Below are 12,983 nucleotides of genomic sequence, written 5' to 3'. Positions count from 1 at the left end.
CGCTACGAAGACAGGCCTCCAGGGGTCCAGTCTGGTCCGCAAGTCTTGTACATATGGAACATAATCCATCCATTCATCCATCATTCATCCATCCATCCATCCATCCATCATTCATCCATCCATCAATCCATCCGTTCATCATTCATCCATCCATCCATCCATCCATCCATCCGTCCATCATTCATCCATCCATCCATCCATCCATCCGTCCATCATTCATCCATCCATCCATCCATCCATCATTCATCCATCCATCCATCATTCATCCATCCATCCATCCGTCCATCATCCATCCATCCATCCATCATTCATCCATCCATCAGCCATCATTCATCCATCCATCCATCATTCATTCATCCATCCATCCATCCATCATTCATCCATCCATCAGCCATCCATTCATCCATCCATCCATCCATCATTCATCCATCCATCAGCCATCATTCATCCATCCTTCATCCATCAATCATCCATCATTCATCCATCCATCATCCATCAATCATCCATCCATCCATCATCCATCCATCCATCATTCATTCATCCATCCATCCGTCATTCATCCATCCATCCATCTGTCATTCATCCATCCATCCATCCATCATTCATCCATACATCCATCATTCATCCATCCATCCATCCATTCATTCATCATCCATCCATCATCCATTCATCATCCATCCATCCATTCATCATTCATCCATCCATCATTCATCCATCCATTCATCATTCATCCATCCATCCATCATCCCTCCATCCATCCATCCATCATTCATCATCAATCATCCATCCATCATTCATACATACTTCAGTCCAAGCATCCATCCATCATCCACCATTCATCCATCCATCCATCATTCATCCATCCATCCATCCATCCATCATTCATCCATCAGCCATCATTCATCCATCCATCCATCCATCCATCATTCATCCATCCATGCATCATTCATCCATCCATCCATACATCCATTCATCCATCACTCATTCATCATCCATCTATCATTCATCCATCCATCCATCCATTCATCATCCATCCATCCATCATTCATCCATCCATTCATCATTCATCCATCCATCCATCATCCCTCCATCCATCCATCCATCATCCATCCATCCATCCATCCATCCATCCATCCATCATCAATCATCCATCCATCTATCCATCAATCATTCATCCATCCATCATCCATCCATCCATCTATCCATCCATCCGTCATCCATCCATCCATGATTCATTCATCATCCATTCATCCATCATTCATACATCCATCAGTCATCCATCCATCCATCATCCATCATTCATCCATCCATCCGTCCATCATTCGTCCATCCATCCATCCGTCCATCATTCGTCCATCCATCCATTAATCATCCATCCATCCATCCATCCATCTATCCATCCATCGTCCATCCATCTATCCATCCATCATCCATCCATCCATCCCTCATTCATTCATCCATCCATCCATCATTCATCCATCCATCCATCCCTCAATCCATCATTCATCCATCCATCCATCCATCATCCATCCATCCATCCGACCATCATTCATCCATCCATCCATCCATCCCTCATTCATCCATCCATCATCCATCCATCCATCCATCATTCATCCATCCGTCATCCATCCATCCATCCATTCATCCATCCATCCATCATCCATCCATCCGTCCATCATTCATCCATCCATCATCCATCCATCCATCATTCATCCATCCATCCATCATCCATCTATCCATCCATCATCCATCCATCCATCCCTCATTCATTCATCCATCCATCCATCATCCATCCATCCATCCGTCCATCATTCATCCATCCATCCATCCCTCATTCATCCATCCATCATCCATCCATCCATCATTCATCCATCCATCATTCATACATCCATCAGTCCAAGCATCCATCCATCATCCATCATTCATCCATCCATCCATCAGTCATCCATCCATCCATCCATCTGTCCATCATTCATCCATCCATCCATCCCTCATTCATCCATCCATCATCCATCATTCATACATCCATCAGTCCAAGCATCCATCCATCATCCATCATTCATCCATCCATCCATCCATCCATCATTCATCCATCCATCCATCCAAGCATCTATCCATCCATCCAATCATTCATCCATACATCCATCATTCATCCATCCATCCATCCATTCATTCATCATCCATCCATCATCCATTCATCCTTCATTCATCCATCCATCATTCATCCATCCATCCATCCATCCATCATTCATCCATCATTCATCCATCCATCTGTCATTCATCCATCCATCCATCATTCATCCATCCATCCATCCATCTGTCATTCATCCATCCATCCATCCATCCATCCATCATTCATCCATCCATCCATCATTCATCCATCCATCATCCATCATCCATCATTCATCATTCATCCATCCATCCATCATCCATCCATCCATCCATCATCCATCCATCCATCATTCATCCATCCATCCATCATTCATCCATCCATCCATCTGTCATTCATCCATCCATCCATCCATCCATCATTCATCCATACATCCATCATTCATCCATCCATCCATTCATCCATCACTCATTCATCATCCATCTATCATTCATCCATCCATCCATCCATTCATCATCCATCCATCCATCATTCATCCATCCATTCATCATTCATCCATCCATCCATCATCCCTCCATCCATCCATCCATCATCCCTCCATCCATCCATCCATCCATCCATCATCAATCATCCATCCATCTATCCATCAATCATTCATCCATCCATCATCCATCCATCCATCTATCCATCCATCCTTCATCCATCCATCCATGATTCATTCATCATCCATTCATCCATCATTCATACATCCATCAGTCATCCATCCATCCATCATCCATCCATCATTCATCCATCCATCCGTCATCCATCCATCCATACCTCAATCCATCATTCATTCATCCATCCATCCATCATTCATCCATCCATCCATCATCCATCCATCCATCCGACCATCATTCATCCATCCATCCATCCCTCATTCATCCATCCATCCATCCATCATTCATCCATCCATCCGTCATCCATACATCCATCCCTCAATCCATCATTCATTCATCCATCATCCATCCATCCATCATTCATCCATCCATCCATCCCTCATTCATCCATCCATCCATCATCCAATCATCCATCATCCATCCATCCATCCCTCATTCATTCATCCATCCACCCATCATTCATTAATCCATCCATCCATCCATCATTCATCCATCCATCAGCCATCCATCCATCCATCCATCCATCATTCATCCATCCATCAGCCATCATTCATCCATCCATCCATCATTCATTCATCCATCCATCCATCCTTCATTCATCCATCCATCAGCCATCCATTCATCCATCCATCCATCCATCATTCATCCATCCATTAGCCATCATTCATCCATCCTTCATCCATCAATCATCCATCATTCATCATTCATCCATCCATCATCCATCAATCATCCATCCATCCATCATCCATCCATCCATCATTCATTCATCCATCCATCCGTCATTCATCCATCCATCCATCTGTCATTCATCCATCCATCCATCCATCATTCATCCATACATCCATCATTCATCCATCCATCCATCCATTCATTCATCATCCATCCATCATCCATTCATCATCCATCCATCCATCCATCCATCCATCCTTCATCCATCCATCCATCATTCATCCATCATCCATCATCCATCATTCATCCATCCATCCATCATTCATCCATCCATCCATCATCCATCCATCCTTCATTCATCAATCCATCCATCCATCATTCATCCATCATTCATCCATCCATCTGTCATTCATCCATCCATCCATCCATCATTCATCCATACATCCATCATTCATCCATCCATCCATCCATTCATCCATCACTCATTCATCATCCATCTATCATTCATCATCCATCCATCCATCATCCATTCATCATCCATCCATCCATCATTCATCCATCCATTCATCATTCATCCATCCATCCATCATCCCTCCATCCATCCATCTTTCATTCATCCATCCATCCATCCATCATCAATCATCCATCCATCTATCCATCAATCATTCATCCATCCATCATCCATCCATCCATCCATCCATCCATCTGTCATCCATCCATCCATTATTCATTCATCATCCATCCATCCATCATTCATACATCCATCAGTCCAAGCATCCATCCATCATCCATCATTCATCCATCCATCCATCCATCATTCATCCATCCATCCATCCAAGCATCCATCCATCCATCCATCCATCCGTCCATCATTCGTCCATCCATCCATCAATCATCCATCCATCATCCATCCATCCATCCCTCAATCCATCATTCATTCATCCATCCATCCATCATCCATCCATCCATCCGACCATCATTCATCCATCCATCCATCCCTCATTCATCCATCCATCATCCATCCATCCATCCATCATTCATCCATCCATCCGTCATCCATCCATCCATCCCTCAATCCATCATTCATTCATCCATCCATCCATCATCGATCCATCCATCCATCATCCATCCATCCATCCCTCATTCATTCATCCATCCATCCATCATTCATTCATCCATCAATCCATCCTCCATCCATCCATCCGTCCATCATTCATCCATCCATCTATCCCTCATTCATCCATCCATCATCCATCCATCCATCATTCATCCATCCGTCCATCATTCATCCATCATCCATCCATCATTCGTCCATCCATCCATCCATCAATCATCCATCCATCATCCATCATTCATCCATCCATCCATCATTCATCCATCCATCCATCCGTCATTCATACATCCATCCATCTGTCATTCATCCATCCATCCATCCATCATTCATCCATCCATCATTGATTCATCATCCATCTATCATTCATCCATCCATTCATCATTCATCCATCCATTCATCATTCATCCATCCATCCATCATCCCTCCATCCATCCATCATCCCTCCATCCATCCATCCATCATTCATCATCAATCATCCATCATCCATCCATCAATCATTCATCCATCCATCATCCATCCATCCATCTATCCATCCGTCCATCATTCGTCCATCCATCCATCCGTCCATCATTCGTCCATCCATCCATCAATCATCCATCCATCCATCTATCCATCCATCATCCATCCATCCGTCATCCATCCATCCATCCCTCAATCCATCATTCATTCATCCATCCATCCATCATCCATCCATCCATCCGACCATCATTCATCCATCCATCCATCCCTCATTCATCCATCCATCATCCATCCATCCATCCATCAATCATACATCCATCCATCCGTCATCCATCCATCCATCCCTCAATCCATCATTCTTTAATCCATCCATCCATCATCCATCCATCATTCATCCATCATCCATCCATCCCTCATTCATCCATCCATCCATCATCCATCTATCCATCCATCATCCATCCATTCATCCCTCATTCATTCATCCATCCATCCATCATTCATTCATCCATCAATCCATCCTCCATCCATCCATCCGTCCATCATTCATCCATCCATCCATCCCTCATTCATCCATCCATCATCCATCCATCCATCTGTCATTCATCCATCCATCCATCCAATCATTCATCCATACATCCATCATTCTTCCATCCATCCATCCATTCATCCATCATTCATTCATCATCCATCTATCATTCATCCATCCATCCATCATCCATTCATCATCCATCCATTCATCATTCATCCATCCATTCATCATCCATCCATCATTCATCCATCCATCCATCCATCATAAATCATCCATCCATCTATCCATCAATCATTCATCCATCCATCATCCATCCATCCATCCATCCATCCATCCATCTGTCATCCATCCATCCATTATTCATTCATCATCCATCCATCCATCAGTCCAAGCATCCATCCATCATCCATCATTCATCCATCCATCCATCATTCATCCATCCATCCATCCATCATTCATCCATCATTCATCCATCCATCCATCCATCTGTCATTCATCCATCCATCCATCCATCATTCATCCATACATCCATCATTCATCCATCCATCCATCCATTCATCCATCACTCATTCATCATCCATCTATCATTCATCATCCATCCATCCATCATCCATTCATCATCCATCCATCCATCATTCATCCATCCATTCATCATTCATCCATCCATCCATCTTTCATTCATCCATCCATCCATCCATCATCAATCATCCATTCATCCATCATCCATCCATCCATCATCCATTCATCATTCATCCATCCATTCATCATTCATCCATCCATCCATCATCCCTCTATCCATCCATCATCCCTCCATCCATCCATCCATCATTCATCATCAATCATCCATCATCCATCCATCAATCATTCCTCCATCCTTCATCCATCCATCCATCCATCTATCCATCCGTCCATCATTCGTCCATCCATCCATCCGTCCATCATTCGTCCATCCATCCATCAATCATCCATCCATCCATCTATCCATCCATCATCCATCCATCCGTCATCCATCCATCCATCCCTCAATCCATCATTCATTCATCCATCCATCCATCATCCATCCATCCATCCGACCATCATTCATCCATCCATCCATCCCTCATTCATCCATCCATCATCCATCCATCCATCCATCATTCATCCATCCATCCGTCATCCATCCATCCATCCCTCAATCCATCATTCATTAATCCATCCATCCATCATCCATCCATCATTCATCCATCATCCATCCATCCCTCATTCATCCATCCATCCATCATCCATCTATCCATCCATCATCCATCCATTCATCCCTCATTCATTCATCCATCCATCCATCATTCATTCATCCATCAATCCATCCTCCATCCATCCATCCGTCCATCATTCATCCATCCATCCATCCCTCATTCATCCATCCATCATCCATCCATCCATCCATCTGTCATTCATCCATCTATCCATCCATCATTCATCCATACATCCATCATTCTTCCATCCATCCATCCATTCATCCATCATTCATTCATCATCCATCTATCATTAATCCATCCATCCATAATCCATTCATCATCCATCCATTCATCATTCATCCATCCATTCATCATCCATCCATCATTCATCCATCCATCCATCCATCCATCATAAATCATCCATCCATCTATCCATCAATCATTCATCCATCCATCATCCATCCATCCATCCATCCATCTGTCATCCATCCATCCATTATTCATTCATCATCCATCCATCCATCATTCATACATCCATCAGTCCAAGCATCCATCCATCATCCATCATTCATCCATCCATCCATCCATCATTCATCCATCCATCCATCCATCCATCTGTCATTCATCCATCCATCCATCCATCATTCATCCATACATCCATCATTCATCCATCCATCCATCCATCACTCATTCATCATCCATCTATCATTCATCATCCATCATTCATCCATCCATTCATCATTCATCCATCCATCCATCATCCCTCCATCCATCCATCTTTCATTCATCCATCCATCATCAATCATCCATCCATCTATCCATCAATCATTCATTCATCCATCATCCATCCATCCATCCATCCATCTGTCATCCATCCATCCATTATTCATTCATCATCCATCCATCCATCAGTCCAAGCATCCATCCATCATCCATCATTCATCCATCCATCCATCCATCATTCATCCATCCATCCATCCAAGCATCCATACATCCATCCATCCGTCCATCATTCGTCCATCCATCCATCAATCATCCATCCATCCATCATCCATCCATCCATACCTCAATCCATCATTCATTCATCCATCCATCCCTCATCCCTCCATCCATCCATCATTCATTCATCCATCCATCCATCCATCATCAATCATCCATCCATCTATCCATCAATCATTCATCCATCCATCATCCATCCATCCATCCATCCATCTGTCATCCATCCATCCATTATTCATTCATCATCCATCCATCCATCATTCATACATCCATCAGTCCAAGCATCCATCCATCCATCCATCATTCATCCATCCATCAATCATCCCTCCATTCATCCATCATCAATCATCCATCCATCCATCCATAATCCATTCATCATCCATCTATCCATCATTCATACATCCATCCAAGCCTCCATCCATCCATCATTCATGATCCATGCATCCATCCATCATTCATCCATCATTTGTCCATCCATCCATCAATCATCCATCCATCATTCATCCATCCATCCATCATTCATCCATCCATCCATCCATCATTCATCCATACATCCATCATTCTTCCATCCATCCATCCATTCATCCATCATTCATTCATCATCCATCTATCATTCATCCATCCATCCATCATCCATTCATCATCCATCCATTCATCATCCATCCATCATTCATCCATCATTCATCCATCCATCTGTCATTCATCCATCCATCCATCCATCATTCATCCATACATCCATCATTCATCCATCCATCCATCCATTCATCCATCACTCATTCATCATCCATCTATCATTCATCATCCATCCATCCATCATCCATTCATCATCCATCCATCCATCATTCATCCATCCATTCATCATTCATCCATCCATCCATCATCCCTCCATCCATCCATCTTTCATTCATCCATCCATCCATCCATCATCAATCATCCATCCATCTATCCATCAATCATTCATTCATCCATCATCCATCCATCCATCCATCCATCCATCTGTCATCCATCCATCCATTATTCATTCATCATCCATCCATCCATCATTCATACATCCATCAGTCCAAGCATCCATCCATCATCCATCATTCATCCATCCATCCATCCATCATTCATCCATCCATCCATCCAAGCATCCATCCATCCATCCATCCATCCGTCCATCATTCGTCCATCCATCCATCAATCATCCATCCATCATCCATCCATCCATCCCTCAATCCATCATTCATTCATCCATCCATCCATCATCCATCCATCCATCCGACCATCATTCATCCATCCATCCATCCCTCATTCATCCATCCATCATCCATCCATCCATCCATCATTCATCCATCCATCCGTCATCCATCCATCCATCCCTCAATCCATCATTCATTCATCCATCCATCCATCATCGATCCATCCATCCATCATCCATCCATCCATCCCTCATTCATTCATCCATCCATCCATCATTCATTCATCCATCAATCCATCCTCCATCCATCCATCCGTCCATCATTCATCCATCCATCTATCCCTCATTCATCCATCCATCATCCATCCATCCATCATTCATCCATCCGTCCATCATTCATCCATCATCCATCCATCATTCGTCCATCCATCCATCCATCAATCATCCATCCATCATCCATCATTCATCCATCCATCCATCATTCATCCATCCATCCATCCGTCATTCATACATCCATCCATCTGTCATTCATCCATCCATCCATCCATCATTCATCCATCCATCATTCATTCATCATCCATCTATCATTCATCCATCCATTCATCATTCATCCATCCATTCATCATTCATCCATCCATCCATCATCCCTCCATCCATCCATCCATCATTCATCATCAATCATCCATCATCCATCCATCAATCATTCATCCATCCATCATCCATCCATCCATCTATCCATCCGTCCATCATTCGTCCATCCATCCATCCGTCCATCATTCGTCCATCCATCCATCAATCATCCATCCATCCATCTATCCATCCATCATCCATCCATCCGTCATCCATCCATCCATCCCTCAATCCATCATTCATTCATCCATCCATCCATCATCCATCCATCCATCCGACCATCATTCATCCATCCATCCATCCCTCATTCATCCATCCATCATCCATCCATCCATCCATCCATCATACATCCATCCATCCGTCATCCATCCATCCATCCCTCAATCCATCATTCATTAATCCATCCATCCATCATCCATCCATCATTCATCCATCATCCATCCATCCCTCATTCATCCATCCATCCATCATCCATCTATCCATCCATCATCCATCCATTCATCCCTCATTCATTCATCCATCCATCCATCATTCATTCATCCATCAATCCATCCTCCATCCATCCATCCGTCCATCATTCATCCATCCATCCATCCCTCATTCATCCATCCATCATCCATCCATCCATCTGTCATTCATCCATCCATCCATCCAATCATTCATCCATACATCCATCATTCTTCCATCCATCCATCCATTCATCCATCATTCATTCATCATCCATCTATCATTCATCCATCCATCCATCATCCATTCATCATCCATCCATTCATCATTCATCCATCCATTCATCATCCATCCATCATTCATCCATCCATCCATCCATCATAAATCATCCATCCATCTATCCATCAATCATTCATCCATCCATCATCCATCCATCCATCCATCCATCCATCCATCCATCCATCCATCCATCCATCCATCTGTCATCCATCCATCCATTATTCATTCATCATCCATCCATCCATCAGTCCAAGCATCCATCCATCATCCATCATTCATCCATCCATCCATCATTCATCCATCCATCCATCCATCATTCATCCATCATTCATCCATCCATCCATCCATCTGTCATTCATCCATCCATCCATCCATCATTCATCCATACATCCATCATTCATCCATCCATCCATCCATTCATCCATCACTCATTCATCATCCATCTATCATTCATCATCCATCCATCCATCATCCATTCATCATCCATCCATCCATCATTCATCCATCCATTCATCATTCATCCATCCATCCATCTTTCATTCATCCATCCATCCATCCATCATCAATCATCCATTCATCCATCATCCATCCATCCATCATCCATTCATCATTCATCCATCCATTCATCATTCATCCATCCATCCATCATCCCTCTATCCATCCATCATCCCTCCATCCATCCATCCATCATTCATCATCAATCATCCATCATCCATCCATCAATCATTCCTCCATCCTTCATCCATCCATCCATCCATCTATCCATCCGTCCATCATTCGTCCATCCATCCATCCGTCCATCATTCGTCCATCCATCCATCCATCTATCCATCCATCATCCATCCATCCGTCATCCATCCATCCATCCCTCAATCCATCATTCATTCATCCATCCATCCATCATCCATCCATCCATCCGACCATCATTCATCCATCCATCCATCCCTCATTCATCCATCCATCATCCATCCATCCATCCATCATTCATCCATCCATCCGTCATCCATCCATCCATCCCTCAATCCATCATTCATTAATCCATCCATCCATCATCCATCCATCATTCATCCATCATCCATCCATCCCTCATTCATCCATCCATCCATCATCCATCTATCCATCCATCATCCATCCATTCATCCCTCATTCATTCATCCATCCATCCATCATTCATTCATCCATCAATCCATCCTCCATCCATCCATCCGTCCATCATTCATCCATCCATCCATCCCTCATTCATCCATCCATCATCCATCCATCCATCCATCTGTCATTCATCCATCTATCCATCCATCATTCATCCATACATCCATCATTCTTCCATCCATCCATCCATTCATCCATCATTCATTCATCATCCATCTATCATTAATCCATCCATCCATAATCCATTCATCATCCATCCATCCATCCGACCATCATTCATCCATCCATCCATCCCTCATTCATCCATCCATCATCCATCCATCCATCCATCATTCATCCATCCATCCGTCATCCATCCATCCATCCCTCAATCCATCATTCATTAATCCATCCATCCATCATCCATCCATCATTCATCCATCATCCATCCATCCCTCATTCATCCATCCATCCATCATCCATCTATCCATCCATCATCCATCCATTCATCCCTCATTCATTCATCCATCCATCCATCATTCATTCATCCATCAATCCATCCTCCATCCATCCATCCGTCCATCATTCATCCATCCATCCATCCCTCATTCATCCATCCATCATCCATCCATCCATCCATCTGTCATTCATCCATCTATCCATCCATCATTCATCCATACATCCATCATTCTTCCATCCATCCATCCATTCATCCATCATTCATTCATCATCCATCTATCATTAATCCATCCATCCATAATCCATTCATCATCCATCCATTCATCATTCATCCATCCATTCATCATCCATCCATCATTCATCCATCCATCCATCCATCCATCATAAATCATCCATCCATCTATCCATCAATCATTCATCCATCCATCATCCATCCATCCATCCATCCATCTGTCATCCATCCATCCATTATTCATTCATCATCCATCCATCCATCATTCATACATCCATCAGTCCAAGCATCCATCCATCATCCATCATTCATCCATCCATCCATCATTCATCCATCCATCCATCCATCATTCATCCATCCATCCATCCATCTGTCATTCATCCATCCATCCATCCATCATTCATCCATACATCCATCATTCATCCATCCATCCATCCATCACTCATTCATCATCCATCTATCATTCATCATCCATCATTCATCCATCCATTCATCATTCATCCATCCATCCATCATCCCTCCATCCATCCATCTTTCATTCATCCATCCATCATCAATCATCCATCCATCTATCCATCAATCATTCATTCATCCATCATCCATCCATCCATCCATCCATCTGTCATCCATCCATCCATTATTCATTCATCATCCATCCATCCATCAGTCCAAGCATCCATCCATCATCCATCATTCATCCATCCATCCATCCATCATTCATCCATCCATCCATCCAAGCATCCATACATCCATCCATCCGTCCATCATTCGTCCATCCATCCATCAATCATCCATCCATCCATCATCCATCCATCCATACCTCAATCCATCATTCATTCATCCATCCATCCCTCATCCCTCCATCCATCCATCAT

The 12,983-nt window shown here is 43.1% G+C and overlaps 1 protein-coding gene across 1 annotated transcript in view; it reads right to left on the bottom strand.

Moving 5' to 3' along the window:
• The window catches only part of LOC306766733 (titin-like), a 377,999-nt gene that overhangs the window by 218,822 nt on the left and 146,194 nt on the right, over window positions 1–12,983 (bottom strand).

The sequence above is a fragment of the Telmatherina bonti genome (assembly GCF_933228915.1).
Source record: "Telmatherina bonti genome assembly, chromosome: 15".
NCBI lineage: Eukaryota > Metazoa > Chordata > Actinopteri > Atheriniformes > Telmatherinidae > Telmatherina > Telmatherina bonti.
This window is presented reverse-complemented; position numbering and strand designations above follow the sequence as displayed.